This window comes from Mustelus asterias, chromosome 1 (assembly GCF_964213995.1).
Source record: "Mustelus asterias chromosome 1, sMusAst1.hap1.1, whole genome shotgun sequence".
Taxonomy (NCBI): Eukaryota; Metazoa; Chordata; class Chondrichthyes; order Carcharhiniformes; family Triakidae; genus Mustelus; species Mustelus asterias.
In genome coordinates, this window is record NC_135801.1 from 79,881,090 (window position 1) to 79,896,320 (window position 15,231).

Genomic DNA, 15,231 nt, shown 5'->3' on the forward strand with positions numbered 1-15,231 from the left:
AGCATCGACATATACCATCTAGAAGGACAAGGGCAGCAGATATATGAGAACACCACCACCGAGAAGTCCCTGTTCAAACCACTCATCTCCCTGACTTGGAAATATTTCACCGTTCCTTCACTGTCACTGGGTCAAAATCCTGGAACACACTCCTTAACAGCACCGTGGGTGTACCTACACCACATGAACTGCAATGGTTCAAGAAGGCAGCTCAACACCACTTTCTCAAGGGCAATTAGGGATGGGCTATGAATGTTGGCCTAGCCAGCGAAGCCCACATCCTTTGAATTAATAAAAAAAATGCATAGATAAATATTCAGCCACACATACAGCCAGCGATTATGAGCCCAATTGCTCAGAATGGCGATCGCAATGGAACTAAATCAGAATGAGAACTTATGCAAGGGAATACAGTTTCAAAAGGTAGAAATGAAAATAAGTGAGCTAATGTAAGGGGGAAAGATTATTAGAAAGACAGGTACATGCAGCAAAGTAGCCAGCCAGGAAAACAATACAGGGAGCAGATGACAGTGCTGTCATAGGCAGAAGGAGCATGGAATCTTACAAAATTATTCCAGAGGCAGACATGATCCAAAACATCGGCTGGACTAAACCCCAAAATAGAGTCGTCTAATTCTGAAAAATCCAATACCGGATTTGGGCTGAAAACTCTCCAAGTTCCCACTTAATTGAATGGTAAAGGAAAAAAAAATAATGTCCCAGGTGACCTTATCAAGAACTTATTTAAATATATATGTCTACTTGTAGCCTGCTTATTTTATAAAATCGACCAAAAATTGTTCATTTCCTGTACAAGTCGGTGATCTTTGCGATATTTCGAAGAGTAAACTGAAACACACCATGGGGGGAATTTTACCATTTTGAGTCTAAGTGCCGGGTCTGGGCGTCCAATAGATCCGCGCTTGGAATCCTCTTTCCAGCGCGCCCATACGCGTTTTGCCGGCTCAGGCCCGATCTGCGCTGTGGGCAGGGTTTAGCGCTGGCGGACCGATCGGAGCTCTGAACTGCGCATGCGCAGTTCGAAAAAAATGTGACAGAGTGTGCCTGGGCACGGAAAAAAAACAGAAAGCGGAGAGAGCGGCTCTCTGATGATCATCCTCTGGCCGGGGGAGTGGGTGGGAGGGGAGGGGGTGTGACCAATCATCCCCTGGGGGGGGGGGGGGAGAGGGGTTGTGACCAATCATCCCCTGGGGGGTGAAGATGGGGTGTGACGTATCATCCCCTGGGGGTGGGGGGGGGGGTGGGAGGAGAGGTGTTGTGACCGATCATCCCCTGAGGCGGGGTGGGGGGGGGGGGGGGGGGGGGGGGGTAGGAGAGGGGGTATGACGTATCATCCCCTGGGGGGAGGAGAGGGAGTGTGACGTATCATCCTCTGGTCAGGGGGGTTCCGCTGCGTGTCTGCGGCCGATCCCTCCTGGCACCATCAGTGGTGCACTACCAGCCACAGCCATCTCTCCCGCTCTCTCGCTCCTGCAGGGAAGAGTAATCTGTGGCTGGTAGTTTACCAGTGATGGTGCCAGGACGGATCGGCCGCAGACAGGCAGCGGAGCCCCCCAACCATAGGACGAGACATCACACACCATCTCCTCCCCCCCCGGGGATGATACATCACACCCCCTCTCCCCACCCCCCTGGGGATGATCGGTCACACCCCCTCCCCTCCCACCCTCCCCCACCCGCCCCCCAGGGGATGATACGTCACACCCCCTCTCTTCCTCCCACCCCCCTCCCGCCCCGACCAGAGGATGACCTGGGTCAGAGAGCCATTGCAGTCTCTGAACCCGCTCTTCGGAGGCTGCAGCAGCAACTTCAGACTTTTATTTTGCAGGTCGGTAACAGCATGGACGCGGATCGGGCCCGAAGACGGTAAAGTGGGATTTGGCGGTAGAGTTGGGCGCGCGGTTCATTAAGTCGATTTAAATGCATGCAAATGCATTTAAATCGGCGGGCCGCCCGATTCGGGCACGGGCCGGACCCGCGCCCAAATTGGGTGTCGGTAAAGCTGTGATCTGCTTGGAATCGGGTGCAGATCGTGGTATAGGCCCGACGCCCAACTTTACCGCGATTTCGCGCCCGTTTTTGGGCGCGAAGTTTTGGTAAAATCAGGCCCTATATCTCATAGTCTTGGGCTCTAACAGCCATACCTAATGATATTGCTGTACTGAAAGTAACAAGCACTGAGCAAAGGGTGCCAGAAGCCAGATTTATTGGATATTTCCGGATCTAACCTCACAGAAACATGGAACTGTTAGTCATTGATGTTCACTTCCCAGCTCGTGTATTTTTTGAACATATTTATGTTCATGTCTTTTATTTCAAGTTTTTTTTCACATTTCATGATACTAACATTCCAGCCTGAGATACACCTGGAGCCAAGGGCAGATATCTGGGAAAGAAATGAGAGTTAGGGCCGACAAAGGCGCTGAGGGAATGAATTGCTCTATGCCAGCACCATCAAATAGACATGTAGGAAATTGACACCATGCCCAATCTGCTTTCCACTGAAGTTATGGGACAATACATTCTGGAGATTTATTTCCAAATCTCACTGTTGTGCTTATTTGGCTTGGAATTAGATTTCTTGGCAATATTTTCCAATATTGATGCTGGCAAAGACCATGGGTGGAACTGTCCCACAATTTGTCAGCGTGTAGCTGAACAGCCGTGCTTTCTCTCCAGATTCTCTGGTACTCAGTGAGTAGAGAATCTGGGGGCGTGGTTTGTTTCATCACTCCGGCGGGGCCAGGGCCTGATAGAGCCGGCAAGCCTGGCCCCACATAGATCAAAGAACAGGCCCTTCGGCCCTCCAAGCCTGTGCCGCTCATTGGTCCAACTAGACCATTCGTTTGTATCCCTCCATTCCCAGACTGCTCATGTGACTATCCAGGTAAGTCTTAAACGATGTCAGCGTGCCTGCCTCCACCACCCTACTTGGCAGCACATTCCAGGCCCCCACCACTCTCTGTGTAAAAAAAGTCCCTCTGATATCTGAGTTATACCTCGCCCCTCTCACCTTGAGCCCGTGACCCCTCATGATCGTCACCTCCGACCTGGGAAAAAGCTTCCCACTGTTCACTCTATCTATACCCTTCATAATCTTGTACACCTCTATTAGGTCTCCCCTCATTCTCCGTTTTCCAGGGAGAACAAGCCCAGTTTACCCAATCTCTCCCCATAGCTAAGACCCTCCATACCAGGCAACATCCTAGGTAAACCCTCTCTGCACTCTCTCTAAAGCCTCCATGTCCTTCTGATAGTGCAGCGACCAGAACTGGACGCAGTACTCCAAATGTAGCCTAACCAGCGTTCTATGCAGCTGCAACATCAGACTCCAGCTTTTATACTCTATATCCTATCCTATAAAGGCAAGCATACCATATGCCTTCTTCACCACCTTCTCCACCCGTGCTGCCACCTTCAAGGATTTGTGGACTTGCACACCTAGGTCCCTCTGTGTTTCTATACTCTTGATGGCTCTGCCATTTATTGTATAACTCCCCCCTACATTAGTTCTTCCAAAATGCATCACTTCGCATTTATCTGGATTAAATTCCATCTGCCATTTCTCTGCCCAATTTTCCAGCCTATCTATATCCTGCTGTATTGCCCGACAATGCTCTTCGCTATCCGCAAGTCCAGCCATCTTCGTGTCATCCGCAAACTTGCTGATAACATCAGTTACACCTTCTTCCAAATCATTTATATATATCACAAATAGCAGAGGTCCCAGTACAGAGCCCTGCGGAACACCACTGGTCACAGACCTCCAGCCGGAAAAAGACCCTTCAACTGTTACCCTCTGTCTCCTGTGGCCAAGCCAGTTTTCTACCCATCTAGCCACCTCTCCTTGTATCCCATGAGCCTTAACCTTCTTAACCAACCTGCCATGAGGGACTTTGTCAAATGCCTTACTGAAATCCATATAGACGACATCCACGGCCCTTCCTTCGTCAACCGTTTTTGTCACTTCCTCAAAAAACTCCACCAAATTTGTAAGGCACGACCTCCCTCTTACAAAACCATGCTGTTTGTCACTAATGAGATTGTTCAATTCTAAATGCGCATACATCCTGTCTCTAAGAATCCTCTCCAACAACTTCCCCACCACGGACGTCAAGCTCACTGACCTATAATTACCCGGGTTATCCCTGCTACGCTTCTTAAATAACGGTATGACATTCACTATCCTCCAATCCTCAGGGACCTCACCTGTGTCCAATGAAGAGACAAAGATTTCCGTCAGAGGCCCAGCAATTACATCTCTTGTCTCCCTGAGCAGTCTAGGATAGATGCCATCAGGCCCTGGGGATTTGTCAGTTTTAATGTTACCTAAAAAACCTAACACTTCCTTCCTTGTAATGGAGATTCTCTCTAACGGGTCAACACCTCCCTCTGAGACACTCCCAGTCAACAAGTCCCTCTCCTTTGTGAATACCGATGCAAAGTATTCATTTAGGATCTCCCCTATTCCCTTGGGTTCTAAGCATAATTCCCCTCCTTTGTCCCTGAGAGGTCCGACTTTTTCCCTGACAACTCTTTTGTTCCTAACATATGAATAAAATGCCTTAGGACTCTCCTTAATCCTATCTGCCAAGAACATTTTGTGACCTCTTTTTGCCCTTCTAACTCCCCATTTGAGTTCTTTCCTACTCTGTATTCCTCCAGAGCTCCATCTGTTTTCAGTTGCCTGGACCTAACGTACGCCTTTCGTTTCTTTGTGATCAGATCCTCAATTTTCCTGGTTAGCCACTGCTCTCGAATCCTACCTTTCCTATCCTTCTTTTTTACAGGCACATGCCTGTCCTGCAGCCTTATCAACTGTTCCTTAAAAGACTCCCACATGCCAGACGTGGACTTACCCCCGAACAGCCTCTCCCAATCAACGGCCACCAATTCCTGCCTAATCCGGCTATAGTTAGCCTTCCCCCAATTTAGCACCCTGTCAGGGTGCATTTTTAAAGGATGCCCCGATCTGCGCAAAAGATAAACTCCCCACACCACTCCACAGGACATCAGGGTGACCCTCCCCTCCCAGGTATATCTGCTCCCCAGCAAGCACTGGGAAGTCTCATAGTCATCACCACAGGCATCAGGGCGACTCCCTCCCCTCTCCCATCCACAAGCCACAAGAATCGCTCCCCAGCACCGGACAGACATCCCCCCCAAAAGGCATTAGGGTATTCACCACCCCACATGCATCAGGACGTGCACCCCACAACACATAAGGGGAACTCCAGCCCATTTGGACTCCCCAGAGGGCCCACCCTGGCACAGCCAGATCAGCACTGCCAGGGTACCAGGGGCAGAAATTTCTATTTCTTTGCCAAGACATTGGAGGGGTTGCGGGTAAGATCCAGAACTAAATCTTGCTGGCGCAAATCCCATTTTTGGACTCTTGAGAGATTTTGCGACCATTATGGGATTTGCGACAACGGCATGCACAGCTGTTAAATCATGGCCCATGGACGTATGCCAAAGGGTGAGCTTTAAAACAGCTGGCAGAGACCCTTGGGCTGCAGCTGGATACAGAAATCTACTATTTCTTAAAAGGACCAGGGCAGCATTCGAAGAAGCAGGCACGAAGGATGGCAGTAAAAGCCAAAAGACAAACAGCTAACATTCGTGAGTGCCTCCTCCTCAGAACTCCTCTGCACCACAGGAAAACACTTAACAACCTCCCCAGAGCAGCCAAGGTGAGCAATTTGCTTCTTCTGAACCTTCCTTGCTGTCTCTTTATATGTGTGTCACTCCTTCATTTATTATTCTTAAGATACGAGAGGAGTTAGGAAGCATCAGGAAGCTCTGCTCTGGGTCTGTGTTATACTAATAGGCTTATGGATGGAGATTGATTGCTATGATTAGCCAACAACTCAATTATCATTGCATCATGTGACTATTAGGATTGTCGAAGGAGGATTAGCCGGGCTTTGGTCTTTTTAATCTAGTTATTCCTATAATTCTGCATTAAAGTCGACTTTTGGCTTCCGAAGATGCTCAGATGTCAGTTTGTAATAGGATGCATGTCCTTATATACTTTCTCATTGAGTCTTTGTCTACTTAAGCAGACATCTTCTGAGCCACCATCAAAGGAATGGCTTGGGCTATATTGTGCAGGGTTAACTTTTAGATGGTTTTCTTCCCCTTATTCCGCATGCCTCGCTCATTTCTCCTACCCCTGTTCTGTTTCCGTTATGAGGATGGCAATGCCTAGAATCCATGGTAATAACTTCATTACAGAGACTGGGAAGCAAATTATTTCACTGCCAGAAACTGCTGAGAAGCAGTTTAAAGAATTTTCTCAGCAGTATAGCACTCGAAGCACTTGGGTCTGAGCTGACATTTAGGATTATGAGCATTCAACCTCTGTGAACGCAACATTTCACTGGTTTCATAAATTATCCAGGTAACTCACCCCTCTTTCTTGTTTACAGGACTAATTTGAATCCACCACAAAGCTGATTGTTGTAAACAGTGGAATGTCTGGGACAGCAGCTTTTGTCCTTATTATTATATCATTTGGACACCTATGCCAGAATTTTACCGGCACGCCCGACTCAAAATTAGGGCGGGCGAGGCTCGCATTCTCCGTTGGCCTCAGGCAGGATCTTACGAGCCTCGAGCGGGCGAGCGGTAAAATTCCGGCACTAAAGTTTAAAGTTTAATTATTAGTGTAACAAATAGGCTTATTGCAATGAAGTTACTGTGAATATCCCCTGGACCACTTTGAGGATGATGCATCTCCTGCCAGCAATGGGTTTTACTGCAATTTAGCTAAACTCACACAAAAAAAGCTGCAGATATAGGAAACCCGAAACAAAAAGGTACAATTTTAACCTGGTGGGAGTACGACGATTTTGGGTAGGACACCTGTTTATACTCCAGGCTCCCAACCTGAACCTTCCCATAAAGGTTAAAGTCAGGACTAAAGATTCAATTCCTGTTCTACTGCAAATTAGTGTTCACCCTGTGGATCTAAGTTAAAATGGCAAATTCCAGTCACTTCCGCCAGGGCTGTGCCGCATCTTCCCTGAAATGAAATCCAGTTGAACAAGGCTTGTCTTTGATAAATAACCCTAATAATGGCTGGTGGTTGGTGGTGATCGTGAAGTGGATCCCGTAAATATACTGGTGGAATTTTTTAACTCTGTAAATGATAGCTAGCCCTTCTTTCCCAATTTGAGAGTCTCTCAGTGTCAGGTAAGGTTCTTGATGCAAAGTCTGCAGGCTCTTTTACACCATCTTCCATTCTATGAGACAAAACTGCCTCTATGCCAACTGGTGAAGTATCACATGTTGGGATTATCTCTCTTTTTGGGTCGAAATGGACTGGCAAATCTGAAGATTGTAAAGCAAAATTAACATTGATGTTTTTTAAAAAGTAGATGCAAAGGTGCCAGTAATGTTGATAGATTTGGTATAAACCGGCCATAATAATTAACCATGCCCAATAAAGATTTTAGTTCTAATACATTTCGAGGTGCTTCCTTTATGGTTTTTACTTTTTCTTCAAGAGGGTGTAGTCCCTTAGCATCGACTTTAAATCCAAGGTAAATGACCTGGTGGGCCTGAAAGGTACACTTCTCTCTTTTAAATCATACCTCGCCTCTTTGAATCTCTTAAGCACCTCTTCAAGTTTTACTAAATGCTCTTCTGGGGAAACTCCTCTTTTGAAACATCATCCAGGTATGCCAGTACTTTGGGAATGTCTTGCAATAAACTTTTCATAGTATGTAAAAAATAGCACATGCTGAAGACACACCAAAAGGAGACCAGGTGTATTAAAATAAACCCTTGTTGGTGTTAATTGTGCCAAATTTTCTTGAATCCTCATCCAATTCTAATTGTTGATAGGCATGGATCATGTCTACTTTTGTATATGTTAGGCCCCCCGCGAGCTTTGCATAAAGATCCTATACTTTTGTAATTGCATATTGGTCCAGCTTGGCTGCTTGATTGACAATTAATTGTAGTTCTCACAGATGCGGGCAGTCTGATCCGATTTTAGTACAGGGGCGGCACGGTGGCACAGTGGTTAGCACTGCTGCCTCACAGCACCAGGAACCCGGGTTCGATTCCCTGCTTGGGTCACTGTCTATGTGGAGTTTGCACATTCTCCCCCTGTCTGCGTGGGCTTCCTCCGGGTAATCTGGTTTCTTCCTACAGTCCAAAGATGTGCGGGTTAGGTGGATTGTCCATGCTGAATTCTCCCTCAGTATACCCGAACAGGTGCCAAAGTGTGGCAATTAGGGGATTTTCACAGTAACTTCATTGCAGTGTTAATGTAAGCCTACTTGTGACTATTAAACACATTTGAACTACTTTTAGGTATGATGGGGACAGCCCATTAAAAAAACTGTAGTGGCCTTATGACTCCTAATTTTTCCAAACGTGTGAATTCTGTCTCGATTTTTTTGACGCAAGGCACTGAGCGAACTCTAAAAGATTTGGCGGCAGCATTCAGATTCATGTAAATTTTAGTCTTGACTCTCCAAATTCTGCCTAATTCATTTTGAAAAACCTCAGGGTATTTTTTATAATGTTGATCTAAACTACCATCAACTATACTGAAGACATTTATCCAACTTAGTTCTATTTGATGTAACCAATCTCGTCGCTTGAGACTAGGCCCCTGGCCTTTTGCGACAATAATCGGTGGTTGAATATACTGGTGCTGATAAGTCACTGACACAGATGTAGTTCTCAAAATTTTTAGGGTTTCCCCTGTATATATGGTCAAACTAGCTGTTGTACTACTTAACTTTAGAGGTTGAACTCCTGTGATCAAGATGAAATCAGCCATGATCCTATTAAATGCTGGAGCAGGTCAAGGGGCTAAATTGCCTACTCCTAATTCTTATGGTTCCTGAAGGTATTTAAATGTCTGCTCCCCTACGATGACAACAGAACCACCAGTATCCACTTCCATACATAGTGGCTGCCCGTTTACCAACGGTACTATTACTAAAGGATCTGATTTACTGCTTTGGACATTATTCAATTGATAAATCTCAGATTTCTCTTTTGAATGATTTTCTAAATTATGCACTGGTGTCCAGGTCTTTTATTTTTGTTTAAACCAGGTGTATTCTGTTTGACTTGGCACTTAATTCAGATGTAGCTTCTCCGATTGCAGTCAGAACAGATAGAATCCCAGAATTTACATTTTTTCTGGGGGTGATCTCCCCTGCATTCTTCAGAATTTCTGGTTTGTTGACCTATTTTCTTTTTGTTCCGTCCCCTGCCTTGCTCATTGAGTTTCTGCTCTGTTTCTTCTGCCCACTCAAATCTGCCCATTCGACTTGCCGAAGGATTGCGCCATAGATGATTCACCTCACCTGTTTGCATTCACTGTAACTCGAGAGTGCCTCTCTCTGCACTCTCAATTGCCTGAGCTATGTCCATGGCTTTCTCTAAGGAAATCTTATCCTCTGCCAGTGGCTTTATTTCTATGTTTAAGTTATTTATGCTGCAAACTAATCCGTCTCGCAGCATGTCACTTAGCGATGGTCCAAATTCGCATGGCTCTGCCAATTTTCTTAGTCTTGCCATATATGTCACAATCATCTCCCCAGGGTCCCTTACTGCGGAGTTAAACGCAAAACACTGAATAATGATAGATGGTCTGGGGTTGTAACGATCCTTTACCAAAGTTATGAGCTGGTCAAAAGACTTAGGGGGTGATCTTACCATCTCCGAAAAGGGCACAAGGCTGATTTATAATATTTAAATTCTATTTAAAATAGAATTTAAATATTACAAGTGAGCCCAGGATACAATCATCCAAGCTTACTTGCCTTTATAGCCTCATCAGTGAAGATCCTCACTGGCAAGGATCACATCTGGTCCCTATCAATGAGGACCTGTCATGATGGCCTTGCTGGTAGGACCGGAGGCCATTGAGCTCCCCCCCCCCCTCAGAGGTCAGTGGCAGGGGGTCCCCCTTTGGCAGTGCCAGCCTGGTACACTGGCAGTGCCCACCAGGCTGTGCCAAAGAGGCTGGGCATGAGGGGGTGGAGCCTACTGAGATGGAGTGGGACCTGAAGGGGGTGAGGCCTAAGGCTGCACATTCTGTAACTGGGATTGTGGGGGGGGGGGGGGGGGGGGGGGGGGCGGGGGCTGCGTACTCTGCAACCATCAATCATCTGGTCTGTGTGGGGGGGATGGGCAGGGGTGTGGGGATGGGTGACTGGCTGGTTCATGTGAGGGGTGTGGTGGACGATCAATCCATGTGGGCTGAGGGGGGAATGGATCAGCCAGAGAGGGCAGCAATAGTGGGGGTGTGAGCGATTGTCCACAAAGGCCAGCAGTAGCTGGAGGAAGGTGGCTGACAGATCTATTGCACAGAAAGGAAAGAACTGTGCATGCACAATGGTGCCATCTGCTGCAAACTGCCGGCTTTCGGTGAGCTCAGCCCCTCCCCTGCTGGTGGGAAAGAGATCTTTCTTCATTTTTTCCTCAAAGCAAGGTAAGGTTTGATTTTTAACTCGCCCAAAAAAAGGCATGATTTTCTTCCATTTTCACACTCATTTGGCACTTAGAATTCTTTTGGTAAGATTGTCCCCTTAGTATCCAAGTTTCTTGGGATGTTAAATTCCTAATAAGATATAAGACTGAGATCTACAGACCATAAGCAGAATGACCTTTTGCTTATCTTCTCTTGTAATTTCATTAGCGGTGAAGAAATAGTGGAGTCCTTCAATATACTGAACGCAATGTTTAGACTCTGAGTCAATAGGATCAATTTTCCCAGAAAGAGGCATTTAAAAAATTATAATAGGCTTTCTCCCCCCTCGATTTCAGGAGCTGCCAACTTTGGCCCCGATTTACCTCGTCACCAATGTAATAATTGCAAAGCTCAACAATTACCTGGCAGATGAAAGTAATTAAATTGTTGATTCGAAGTAAACGATGTTCAAGGGGGGACAACAAAGACTTCCTTACTCTTTGACACCTGAGGGTCAACTACCAGTGTTCAACCACCGATCTCCAATTGCTGCAACGCAAGCTAGGACTCGTGCTCTACCACCGCACAACGTGAGTTTGGACCTGCATTCAATTGCTGCTCTGCACTCTCAAATTCATGCTCAATCACTGCATATTGTGCTCTGCCACGTTACTACATCTCCCATCCTTCACAGAGCAAGAGCTCACAAACAATATGACCAGTTAAACTGGTTTGGTGTGCCTTGGTTGAGGGTTAAGTTTTATTATCTCTTAATATTGTAATTTAAAGAAACATGCAGGGCCAAATACTCTTTTTTGGAGAACAGTTTATTTTCTTTCTGCTCGATGTAACTTTTTCAGATTAGCTTTCCAGTACATGGCTTGACAATGTAGAATGCAGCCAAACCCTTGGTTTCTGAAGTGTAAGGTACTTGTTATGGTTATTGTTACAGACATGAGAGGCTTAATTCACACCACCCTGATCTCTCCTCTCAGCCAGCCATCCATAAACAGAAAGGTGTTTTCATTGCTTCACCCTTTAGAAGTGGTGCCATATTTCCCAACCCCGCACTTTTAGTGTAATCCAATTTTCTATTAATAGCCCCACAGCAAACTCAAGATAAAATGAACTCAGAAAGATAGTTTACTTGCACACATTCAAATGCGTGTTGCAACATGGCCCCTTGTACACATACAATAAAAGATGAATAGAGAAATGAAAGATTTACAGGGCAAAGACCACAGAGAAAATAATAATTATTTCACATGTGTCTAGTCTCCCGAATCAAAGTCCAATGAGGTATTCCTTCACAGAGATGACAGGTTGAAAACTAATGCTGTATAGATTTGACTTTCACATGATGAGATAGGCACATGGGGATGCATCTGCCTTGTAGGCAATGGTACAAAAGTTCCAGTAAGCAGTATAGGTGGGGCCAGGTATTGAAACCTGGCCAGAGCCCCTTTTCTGTACGACTGCTAGTAAAATGGTAAAATGCTGATCTGAGCTTTGCAGCCCCACAAGGCGCTATTACTGGTTCCGCAAACTAGGCCCAGATCACAAAACACCCACTCCACCACATTATTTTTGACAAGGCATGTGCATCCCTTGTCTGGATCCCCGAGATGATTAAATATCCCAGCCACTTAAGAATTGAAAGAAAGATGTGGGGTCCTTTGCCCTAGCAGACTAGTAGATTCTGGTTGGCCAGCCTGGAAATGCAGATGGACTTTATATAGTTCTCTTTGAATTTGGTTTTTGCAGCACACGGTGGGAGTTGGGGGAAGCGGGGTGGGGGGGTGGGGGGGGGCGGTGGGGGAGTGATGGGTGGCGTTGGGGATGGTCTTTAGGATCTCCAGAGAAAATAAGGAATACTGGCATGACAGCTCCTTTGATCAACAGTCACTGGCAGGCATAACTTCAGCCATTTATAAGGTCGTTGTCCCTTTTTAAAACATTTTATAAATAGTCATGAGGATATTTATAAAAATATACAGTGCTACGTCTTAATCCTGTCACACTATTTAAAGTTACAGTTTTGTGAGTATACTTTATCAAAAATATTTATTCAATCGAATGCTTAACTATTAAATATTAAGGACAATTCTGAAGAAATGATGGCAGGAAAACAATGGCCTAATTTATCCGGGTTGTGTAAAACTAGTCCTCCCACTGTGCTGATGAAAATACCACCACTTAGTGCACTGAAATCTGAACCTTCACCTTGCCTCAATGTTACAACCTGAAGCAGCACCACCGCCTTATATCAATGTAATATCACCAACATATGCTTCTGAAAGTGGAACCTCACAGTCATTTAAGTTCTCCATAACTTGCTCTGTTGTAACATTCGGACTCTGATCATTTGCATCACAGTTTGATTCTGATTACAAGAGAAAGCAGCGCAATCATTTCAGAACAAAAAAAAAGTACTCAGAAAGAGGTTTGCCACAAAAGCCAATTATATTCGATATTTCCATGCTTCCTACAGAAAGGAAAAGTTCTGATGCTTTGAAAGACAATTTTTCATGGCTCATAAATCCCTCCTGTGTTCGCCTTTGGCCGCTAAGGCTGCAGCAGCTGTTATTTTGTGCACATATGTGGTGTGTAGGTGTAGCGGCTTTGGAACAAAACATTAAAAAATAGTAACCAGACAGGAACAGGAAAGTGAAATCTGTCCATATGTGTTAAAACTTTAATAGAAAAGAGTAAAATGTTCATGACATTACCAAGGCTAATTAGTGGCATTTAACCCCTCCACTGGGTCACTTTGTTTATTGCAATGGCCTCGTCACCACACAATGTTCTGAGAGCTTTGAAGCTACTTTTGAAGATTGCTTAGTTACTTTATTTGAGATGTATTTACCTCATTGATGACCACACATCTATAAGATGTTGTTGAATTAAATTCTTCAGTTTTGTATATTGGGGTAATTTTCAATTTACTGCAGCCAGCAGAGAGACTTGGCCATTTAGGGAGCGGATTAGCATGTTTGGTACATTTTCAACATGTTTATCAACGTTTCTGGATTATTTCCATAAAAGATAGATGGAAAAACAGGTTCTGCTAATGTTGGGTTTTTTAAAATAATTGGCCAGTTCTTGCTGGAAAAATATTTAGATTTTAATGCTGAAGTTACTGGTGTTTATCGGAAATTTGCTTGCATTGTGCATATGATTTTCCACAGAAAATTAATCGCATTGCTGCCCAAATTTCTGATATATGTTTCCAGGAGTCAGGAGTTCCACTTGTAATACAATGTCAGAAGATTAAGCACAAACAGGAAAATGCTGGAAAATCTCAGCTGGTCTGACAGCATCTGTGGAGAGCGAATAGAGCCAACGTTTTAAGTCTGGATGATCCTTCTTCAGAGCTCTGACGAAGAGCAGCTCTGACGAAGGATCATCCAGACTTAAAACGTTGACTCTATTCTCTCGCCACAGATGCTGTCAGATCTCCTCAGATTTGTTTCAGATTCCAGCTTCCGCAGTATTTTGCTTTCATCTTAGTCAGAAGATTAACCTTGCCTGAGTGACTTACTACCCCATTTCATAGGGCAGAGCAGGTAAGGACGGCAGATTCCTTTCCATAGAGGGCATTAGTGAACCAGATGGGTTTTTACAACAATGATTTTATGGAGCGGGATTTTACAACCTCACTCAAGCGCGAACGGGAATTTCCACCTGAGGTCAATGGACATTTCCGTTGTCTGCCCCTCGCCCGATTCTGTGGTTGGCAAGACGGTAGAATTCCAGCGATGGTCATCATTAGACTTTTAATTCCAGATTTTATTGAACTCAAATTCCGTGGTGGGATTCAAACTTGTGCCCCTAAAACATTAGCGTGGGTCTCTGGATTACTAGTCCAGTAACAATACCAATGCACTACCGCCTTCCCAAATAATTTCAAGTCTGTCATCCATTCCTCACCAGACAAACAGAAAGTGCGATGTTCCAAACCAACAGTTTTGTTAGAACAAATATGTGAGATGTTCATTAAAGGATAGAAAAATATGCAACTGATTCAAGTACTGTTCTATGTGAAATCTTAGCTCATATAAGATGGATATGTTGTCCTTGTTGAGAGCAGTCTCATGTTTACCAGGTTCTGTCAGTAAATTGTTGATAATCACACTCTTTTTCCTTTTTTACTTAGAATCATAGAATCCCTTCAGTGTAGAAAGAGGCCATTCGGCCCATCGAGTGTGCACCGATAACAATCCCATCCAGGCCCTATCCCCTTAACTCCACATATTTACCATTGTTCCCCTTGACACTAAGGGGCAATTTAACATGGCCAATCAACTTAACCTGCACATGTTTGGACTTGGGGAGGAAACCGGAGCGCCCAGAGGAAACCCACGCAGACACGAGGAAAACGTGCAAACTCCGCACAGTCACCCAAGGCCAAAATTTAACTTGGGTCCCTAGTGCTGTGAGGTGGCAGTACTAACCACTCTGCCACCATGCTGCCCCATGTTAATTTATGTAAATATACACATCTCTTTGCATATTTTATGTTGTTCTCTTATGTTTGAATTTACAATCATTTTGCAACTCATGTTTTGCATAGCCTAGTTTCATTCTTTTAAATATCCTCTGTTCTGATCATCTAGCCACTACTTATAAGTAGTGCAAACAAGTGCTTACCCAGAACAAGCTGCTGCAAAACTTTATTCATTTCATCTCCCAGGTGCATGCCAAAAATGCAAGCAACGTGCAATTTACAGAGCTAAGCAATCTCACAACCAATTGATCAGATCTAA